Consider the following 10,000-nt stretch of genomic DNA (forward strand, 5'->3'; position numbering starts at 1 on the left):
ATAATAATAATGCAAAGATATTCACAATATCGTGATAAACTGTCGTGGAACAAATATCACAACTATGTAAATGAATAATAATAATAATAATAATAATAATAATAATAATAATAATAATAATAATAATAATAATGCAAAGAAATTCACAATATCGTGATAAACTGTCGCGGAACAAAAAATCCCAATTATGTAAACGAATAATAATAATAATAATAATAATAATAATAATAATAATAATAATAATAATAATAATAATAATAATAATAATAATAATAATAATAACGCAATGAAATTCACAATATCGTGATAAACTGTCACGGAACAAAAATCCACAATTATGCAAATGAATTGTAATAATAATAATAATAATAATAATAATAATAATAATAATAATAATAATAATGCAAAAAAATTAACGACAACGTGATAAACTGTCATGGAACAAAAATCCACGGTTATGTAAATGAACTGTATTGATAATAATAATAATAATAATAATAATAATAATAATAATAATAATAATAATAATGCAAAAAAATTCGCGACAACGTGATAAACTGTCATGGAACAAAAATCCACAGTTATGTAAATGAACTGTATTAATATGCATAAGATAAAAACGGTGTTCAACCTCAGCGTTCGTTAAAATATTTTTAACGTAAACACTGAGGAAAAACATCGTTCAGGAGTTCGAAGTCTTTGTATAATAATAATAATAATAATTCCTAGCCCGGCTTCCCGCTTACGTTACCTGACGTATGCAATGCGCTCGTTGCCAGCGACCGCCAGCCGCCACCACTGCGCGTCCCCGCAATCAAACCTATCACGAAAAAGTCCCGCCGGAATAATTAATTTCAGACGTCCGGGCCAAATTGAAGAAGACGTAAGCAGAGTGGAAAGTGCCTGATTGGATATTTTCGATTCGTTTCCCGCGTTGATTTGAAATTCGAGGTTCATGTCGTTTGACATTTGGGCTCCATTATTACTGGCAATTAGGAACTGGAGATTTTTTTTTTTGGGTGGGGGCTGTTTCAACGAGTATTGTCATGCATGATTTTTTATTGTTATTTGGGGAGGATTCCTTACCTGTGGGTTCTGCGTTTTGCAGAAGTTGACGTGGATGGGTCTTTTATTTATTTATTATTTATATATCTATTTATTTATATATTTACTTATATATTCATTGATTAATTAACAATTTATTTTTTTTTTCATCACAGGAACAAGTTGATGATGTTTAGACTTGGTGTAAAATGATTTACTTTTTCCGGAGTTTTCATAATGCGAAAGTTGGTATATGAATTATAAATTATATGAATCATTAATTTTAAATTTAAAGTTATAGTGACCGCCTCGTTTTAAAAGAGGTAATTAATCCGACAATTTCCGAAAGGAATCAGTTGCTTGTTTAGCAACAGTGTTCTCTCCGATTATTGGCTTGAAATAGATTTGTATTTTTTGTTTGCAAATATCATGCTCGATGGTTGCTGTTTTTGAGGACTGATAACTTTTCTTATCACGTTCTATTGTTACTCTAGTTTTCTTCTCTTTCCTCTTCGCTCTCTCTCTCTCTCTCTCTCTCTCTCTGTCTCTCTCTCTCTCTCTCTCTCACATGATATATGCATCACACATTGCGATTAAAGTCTGAGATACCGCCTTATCTCTTCTCAGCCCTAACTCGTTCCTGACTCTCTCTCTCTCTCTCTCTCTCTCTCTCAAGATCTCTTGAAAGATCTGTATCGCATCTTTTGAATAAGGTCTCCAACCACTCATAGTCTCTTTCTTACTTCCTGTTCCTCCGCCATTACCCGAACCTTCTCTCTCTCTCTCTCTCTCTCTCTCTCTCTCTCTCTCTCTCTCTCTCTCTCTCATTTTATCTTTCTGTCATTCCCTTATACTCTCTCAAACTTCACTCTTCTTTTCCTTTCTCACACTCTCACATTTTCATTCCTCTATTCTCTTTTTACTCCCCCTTTTTCGTTCTCTCTCTCTCTCTCTCTCTCTCCTTCTCCTTTCTGTCTTTCTCACACTCCCACTCTCTCGCTCATATGCTCTCTCTCTCTCTCTACATCTCACTTCCCCTCCCTCCACAATCATCTCTCCTGATTCCCCTCCCCACTCTCTCTCTCTTTCTATCCATCTGTCTTTCTCTCTCTCTCTCTTCTCTCTCTTTCTCTCACACACACTCACACCCCTCTACACACTCTCTCTTTCTCTCTCTCACCCACGCCTCTACTCTCTCTCTCTCTCTCTCTCAAGCACACACTCACACATACACGTCCCTACTCTCTCTCTCACATACACACCTCTACTTTCTCTCTCTGTCTCACAGACTTACACATGTGCCTCTGCTCTCTCTCTCTCTCTCTCTCTCTCTCTCTCTCTCTCTCTCTCTCTCTCTCTCACACACACACACACACACACACTTCTAATCTCTCTCTCTCTCTCTTACTCACACTTCTAATCTCTCTCTCTCTCACACACACAGACTCACACACGCCCCTTACTCTCTTTCTCTCCCTCATCTCTCTCTCTCACACACACACACACACGCCTCTACACTCTCTCTCTCTCTCTCTCTCTCTCTCTCTCTCTCTCTCTCTCTACAAGATCTGTGTCGCATTGAGAGATGGCTTACTGGATCCTTACTTGTTTAGTTCCCATTATAAGTTTAATGATGTAATTCCAATGGCTTCCGTTGGGATGCCGAAGTTGATATTTATAGACGCATTTACGAGAGAATATCCCCGACAGATTTATGGGAAGGCAGCTTTAAGATCGAGGGCAATCTGTCTTACTTAGAATGATCTTGCGGCATCGCCGTGTTTTAAATGATTTGGTATTTTTCGTTACGTGTCTTTAAATGAGTAATAAGTGTTGATTCTAATATATGCAATATTAAATCTCTGATCCTATTTTAGGTGGCTCTAGGGGATAAACACAGCCACTGTCAAAGTCGTTCTTTAGGTATTAATCGTGGATGAATCCCCTGTGACGTAAACCTTCTGAGCATTAGCCATTTCATACACTCGCGCAGAAGGCGCATCAGCTGGGCACTGAACCCCAATATACACAGTGCCACTTACGCCTATCCTACAAGTATTCTATCTCTTTTTGGATGATAAAGCCATCTCTAATACCTCCTTCACACCGTGTATCCACCCCTTTCTGGATCTTCTTCTTCTATCCCACCGAATGCTTTTGATTTATACATTCTTTTCAATACCCTCTCATCTTCCAGTCTCTCCACACGACTGAATCATCTCAAAACACTACTTAGGTTCTTCACTGCACTAAACGTTTAACCACTCCTTCTCAGTGCCTACACATTTGTCACTGCGCTAATTCCTCTTACATGGCCACTACTACACAAACAATTCATTTCGACAGTTTCTTTCGCATTCAACAACCACACTTCACTTCCATAAAGAAGAGTTGACTCAACAATTCTTTCATGGAAAGAATTGTTGAATATATATATATATATATATATATATATATATAATATATATATATACAGTATATATATATATATATATATATATATATATATATGCATATATATTTATATATATATATATATATATATATATATATATATATATATATATATATATATTGAAACATATATGAAGCCTAGATGGGAATCCATGAAAGAGTTGTTGAGCCAACTCTTCTTTATGGAAGTGAAGTTTGGATGTTGAATAAGAAAGGTAATACTTGCAGGATAGGCGTAAATGGCGCTATGTGTGGGTGTATTTGTATGTGTATATGCTTATGTGTTTATATACTGCATACAAGGGTATTTGAGCAGTGATAATGGATGAATATGTTTATTTATTCAAGATTGTGGTTAAAACTATATGCAAATTCAAGAAAACATGATTCTAATTTTTTTTTCTTATTTCAGGAAGAAACTGGACAACCACAGAGTGATTGTTGAAAATAAGATGAATCTTCGTTTTCTTTAATGAGAGGTGCGTATTGCAAACTTGCATATTTCACTATTTTACTCTTGCGCCTCATTCTCCCATCTTTAATTATTGGTTTCTAAGAATGACTGGCAGTTTATTTCCAGGTAATGGTGTTCTTATTTTCTTTCATTATTCAGCATTGTTGTCCACAAAGAACATGTTGCTGATGTTTCCTTTATGTGAGAATTATTTTTAATAGTGATGGTATTGATGCAGGTGCCGGAGTTGCCGTTTTCTTTGCATGAAAATTACTTTAAATAACAATGTTATTTGCACTAATTGTGGTTTTCCTGGTGTCCATATCTGAACACCTATTTAAAGTTCATTGTTATTTATACATTAAGTATTTTCCTAGGCTGAAAATCACTTCGCATAACGCTGTAATTTATACATGCGTCATTGCAGCTGATGACCTTTCATGGCGCAATGTAATTTTCGCAGTTTATGGTGTTATTAAATCCCATTTTTGTAATTTTGTAATTCACTCTAAATGATTTGAACTGCACATTTCAGGCTGCTGCGATTCCCATTCTCTGAAAATCACTTTCAGCAACATCGCCATTTTCACAGATTCAGATGCTTGCTGTGTGGATTTTCGTCCTCTAAAAAATTCATTCAAGAAATTTTGCTATTGACGCAGATTATTGAGCTGTTATACTCTATATGTGAAAATCACTGTGAAAATTCTCATCTCTATGCTAATTTTGTACTCAGGAACCAAATACATATACTCCATGTATTGTAGAAATAAGTGTGAAAATTCTTACCTCTGTACTAATATTGTACTCAGGAATCAAATACACATACTCCATACACTGTAAAAATAAGTGTGAAAATTCTTACCTCTGTACTAATTTTATACTCAGGAATCAAATACATATACTCTATGCATTGTAAAAATCACTGTGACAATTCTCGCCTCTATACTAATTTTGTACTCAGGAATCGAATGCACATACTCCATGCATTGTAAAAACAAGTGTGAAAATTCTTATCTCTATACTAATTTTGTACTCACGAATCAAACACATATACTCCATGCATTGTAAAAATCACTGAAAATTCTCACCTCTATGCTAATTTTATACTCAGGAACCAAATACATACACTCCATGCATTGTAAAATCTTTATAGCATGCCTGTTTTCTTATATGATAATGATATATTCTGTGTACTGAAAGTTTTTAAAAATTTTTTCAATTCTGTCTACGAAACACAAATTTTTTTCTCACTTACCTACAGGAGAACGAATAGAAACTATTACAATGACGCTTTGTCGTAAGTTTTCCTGTAAAGAAACAAAAGTTTAGTCAAACAGTCAGTGAAACCATACATCAAGACTGACTCCCAGTGGGAGAAAGCATGTTTTCCACTCAGAGGAGCCCATATATTCACGTGTACTAGGCCTGACGTCCGTTTGACATTAAAACTCTCTCTCTCTCTCTCTCTCTCTCTCTCTCTCTCTCTCTCTCTCTTAATTTCATTCATTAACTAAAAAAAATCTCTTTCCATTAACTTCGTTCATTAATTAAAAGTCTCTCTCTCTTATATATATATATATATATATATATATATATATATATATATATATATATATATATATATATATATATATATATATATATATTAGTTTCATTTATTGATGCACACTCTATATCTCAGTCAATCTCATTTATTGATTAAAAGTCTCCCTTTCTCTCTCTCTCTCTATTAATGCACACTCTATATCTCAGTCAGTCTCATTTATTAATTAAAAGTCTCTCTCTCTCTCTCTCTCTCTCTCTCTCTCTCTCTCTCTCTCTCTCTCTCTCTCTATTAATTTCATTCATTAACTAAAAGCATAAACTTGTCATACTGCTTTTTTTTTTTTAATTGCCGGGAGATTCAGAGATATGTTTTGGTAGGGGCCGCAAATATCATCATCGATATCTTTCTGTTTGTTCGTTCGTTTGTTTTTCTAGGTCCTCTTATCGGCCAATAATCGGTCCATCAGGTGGACTCCCTATTTTATTAGTCAGTTTTAGCTTACAGTTTTCTTGAATAACTCGATCTTCTTAGTCTTAATTATTTTTGAATAGATTTGTTTTTTATTTACTTTTTTTTTAACAGAACATTTCTAGGGCAATTTCATAAACATTCCCCATAAGTACACGTGAATCATTTTAGTTAATGGTAATTATTACTTTAGGGAACTACATAAACACAAGTAACGATGAAAATACCTTATGCATTCCTAAGCTTTAGAAGTGTTTTAGAGCAAGAACAGTATGATTTAAACTTATTAAAAGAGAGCAAACCATCATCTTTTAAATGTGTACTAAGGTTCTTTTGACATGGAAGCTTTCCGACAAAAGGTATCCGGTCTAGAAATATGAAGAAAGTTTTATTTTATATTTTTCAAACAAGTACCCGCATTTACCTTGAAGTAAAAAGAAATTTATAACCTACAGTTATCTTTAGCAAACAATCATCTTTCAAATATATACTAAGGTTCTCATGGCATGGAAGGTTTCAGACAACAGGAATCTAGTCTAGAAATATGAAGAAGTTTTATTTTATATTTTGCAAACAAGAACCCATATTTAGCCTTGAAATAAAAGGAAATGTATAACTTGTACGTATCTCTCATACTCTGAACGGCAAAGAACGGTCACTTGTTCATGGAACTCGAAATGCATAGGACATGTCAAGGTTATAATATCCATTTTTAATGATGTTTTTGTTATATGGTCAATTACTCTTGGGCTGTTTTGAAGTCAGATGTGATATTCTGGGAATAGATGACTAGTTTACGCAAATAAAAAGCATATATAAATACATTTCTTGGAAACTTGTTGAGCTAACAGCTTCTTGTTTTTCGAAATGTTGAATCTTTTTCTGACAATTTTATTTCATTTCTACCCGTCTGACATTTTACTTCTTAGTAATATTTAAAAAGCTGCTTAATTCAAAAATGGCTTTTTCCCAGGAAGTGTGTTGATGTATAGCTTCTTGTTCTATCAAAATGTTAAATTATTCTCCGATAAAATTCACAAAAATTCATTTTTTTCAATCCTTTTTCCATTGATCCCTGTGTCTGATTCAGGCTTTCTTTTTGTTTACCAGTTTTCATTCTTTTTTATTTTTCGTCCGGCTCTGGCAGTCTATTTTCCTCTCCAACTTTCTATGTCTCTCTTTTTCAGTACGGTTTCCCCACGTTTCGTTGACTCCCTTTCTCTCTTTTCTTTTGTTATTCACGAATATACATACATAAATACATACATATATATACAGTATATATATATGTATATAGATATGACTTTCTTGACCTGTTGGTGTGCTTCCCTGCCTTCATTGTATATATATATATATATATATATATATATATATATATATATATATATATATATATATATATATATATATATATATATATACATACATACATATATGCCTTGGAAATTAGAGAGCATCAAGGAAAATGTGAGTCATCATCATCATCACACTCATCCTAAGGAGGATTTCCTCGGGAGGGGTTCTATCCAGTTTAATGGATTCGTGGAGAGGTTTACCACTTACGGCCTGAAGGGCTTCCTTGATCCAAGCTCAAGGCATGGAAGTGTGGGCGACGTAGGGGAGGGGAGGGGAGGAGGAAGAAGAAAATGGAGGGTAGGAGGGGGGGAAGGGGAGAGGGGAAGGAAAAAGGTGAGGGGAGAGTGGGAGGGGAGGGGAGGAAGGGAGGAGGGGGGAGGGGAAGGGGAGGAGGAAGGGGAAGGAGATGGAGAGTGGGAGGGGAGGGGAGGGGAAGGGAGGAAGAAGGAGATGGAGAGTGGGAGGGGAGGGGAAGGGGGGAAGAAGAAGGAGATGGAGGGGAGGAGGAGGGGAGGGGGAAGGAGGGAAGGGGGAGAGAGGGGAGGGGAAAGGGGAGGGGGAGGGGAAGGGAGGAAGGGAAGGAGATGGAGAGGAAGGGAGGAGGGGAAGAAGAAGGAGGAGATGGAGAGTGGGAGGGGGGGAAGGAGAGAAAAGGGGAGGAGGGGGAGTGGGAGGAAAGGGGAAGGGAAGGGGAAGGGGAGAAGAGGAGGGAAGGGAAGGGGAGGAGGGGGAAGGAGAGAGAGGGGAAATAGGTTGATATGGGAGGGAGGATTTTTTGGGGGTGGTTAAAATGGTAAAAATGAGAACATTCTTATCCTGCAAATCCTTTGCTCTCTTGAATATTATTCACATGTAACAATTTTTTTTTTTATCTTTTTGCCTTTTCTCATATTATTATTATTATTATTATTATTATTATTATTATTATTATTATTATTATTATTATTATTATTAACAGTCCGGACATTCCGTCAAAAATGACGGTACTACAAGAAAGGGTCGAGACAGCGAGTTAAGCCCCGTCCTCGAAACTAGGATCAAAGGTCAAGGTGCCTTCATTCTCAATACTGAGGTACACACTGGCGAAAGAGCCTAGCCCCGCTGGGTAACGGAAAGTCTAAATGTGGTTTATTGCCTTTCAAATATCGTTATTACGCAAAGCTATTTTGATACACATTGAGTTTTATGTAATAAAATCATCTTTCATTTACAACAGTTACTAAAATTTCTTAACTAGAATGGAAGTATTGAAATAAATGTCAAAATAAGAATAAAGGTAAAATTGAGGAACTCGGAGCAAAAACTAAATACGGTAATATATAGATGGATATAAAGAGTTTTTGCCTGGGAGAAAAATTAAAAATTGGATTTTGTTGTTAATATATTATTGGCTAAAGTCTTTCGATGGATGAGCTTGCATGTTTCATTCGATGGATATATATATATATATATATATATATATATATATATATATATATATATATATATATATATATATATATATATATATATGTATATATATATATATATATATATATATATATATATATATATATATATATATATATATATATATATATATATATATATATATATATATATATATATAAAAAAGGCCATATTTATATTTATATTTGAGATTGAAGATGCAGAGTAGAGAGAGAAATAAATTATGAGAGATGAGAGAGAGAGAGAGAGAGAGAGAGAGAGCGAACCGAAGAAACAGTCAATTCTCCAAACTCGGCGGCCAACTGTCGGTCCAACCTGTCCCGAGAATCCCACAACTTTTCCGAACTTCGTACCGCCTTCGTCTGTCTCTCTGTCTCTTTGTCTGTCTGTCTCGTCTCTTGCCAAGAAGCTTATGGTCTCACGGGAGCTTTCGGGCCTGGATAGATCGACCCTTTGGCCAATGGCTCCCCAAATTCAGCCGACCCATTTTAACTTGGTCGGAGTTTGGCGTCAAATCTTGATGCGTCATCTTGGGTCCTTTTGGAAAGTGGGGTCATGGCCATCGGCCTTTCGAGGATTTATTATTGGATTAAAATGGATTTACGGGGCGAGGAAAAGTGTTTGCGATTTCTTGTTGCTGTTGTGGCTGTGTTTGTTTTTTTTCTCTCTCTTCCTTGTGCTAACTGAATGAATATCTGACAGGGATATATATTTGTTTCACGTCAGTCGATGATGAATTTTATCTGCTATGTATATAATAAAGACAGAAAAATAATTGGCAGTTAAGGAAATGATAAAATGATCTTAAAGTGCTTTTGAAAGGATGCACTTTGACATTAAGTCTATGGATATGCAATGACAAAAATTTTTTTCTGGTACAGTTATATACCTCCTGATCATTCGAATGTACTTTTAAAAAAAAATGCGAATTTTAGACTGACTGGTACAATTTCAGCAAATGATAAAATTGTCTTAAAGTACTTTTGAAAGGATGCAGTCTGACATTAAGTCTATGGATGTCCAGTGACCTACGGTGATTTTTTCCCTTGTCACTTTTATATTTCTCTTAACCGTTCGTATTTACTTTTTGAAAAAAATACGAATTTTAGACTGGCTGGTACAATTCACTTTTTATTCGACGGGTACTTGTAAAGCCGTTGGTATTTTTCCTGTGAAAATATTTTCCTCAGCCTCCTTTGTGGCTCGACCTACATCTAACCCACTCA

General features: G+C 35.2%; 1 protein-coding gene across 1 annotated transcript in view; it reads left to right on the forward strand.

Annotated features, from left to right (window-relative positions):
* The window catches only part of LOC136851550 (uncharacterized), a 235,555-nt gene that overhangs the window by 70,342 nt on the left and 155,213 nt on the right, over positions 1 to 10,000 (forward strand). Inside the window, exon 2 of the mRNA XM_067125807.1 lies at positions 3,911 to 3,977. The gene's annotated coding sequence lies outside the window, so the exon portion shown is untranslated. The remainder of the gene's footprint in view (positions 1 to 3,910; positions 3,978 to 10,000) is intronic.

This window comes from Macrobrachium rosenbergii, chromosome 23 (genome assembly GCF_040412425.1).
Source record: "Macrobrachium rosenbergii isolate ZJJX-2024 chromosome 23, ASM4041242v1, whole genome shotgun sequence".
NCBI classification, from domain to species: domain Eukaryota; kingdom Metazoa; phylum Arthropoda; class Malacostraca; order Decapoda; family Palaemonidae; genus Macrobrachium; species Macrobrachium rosenbergii.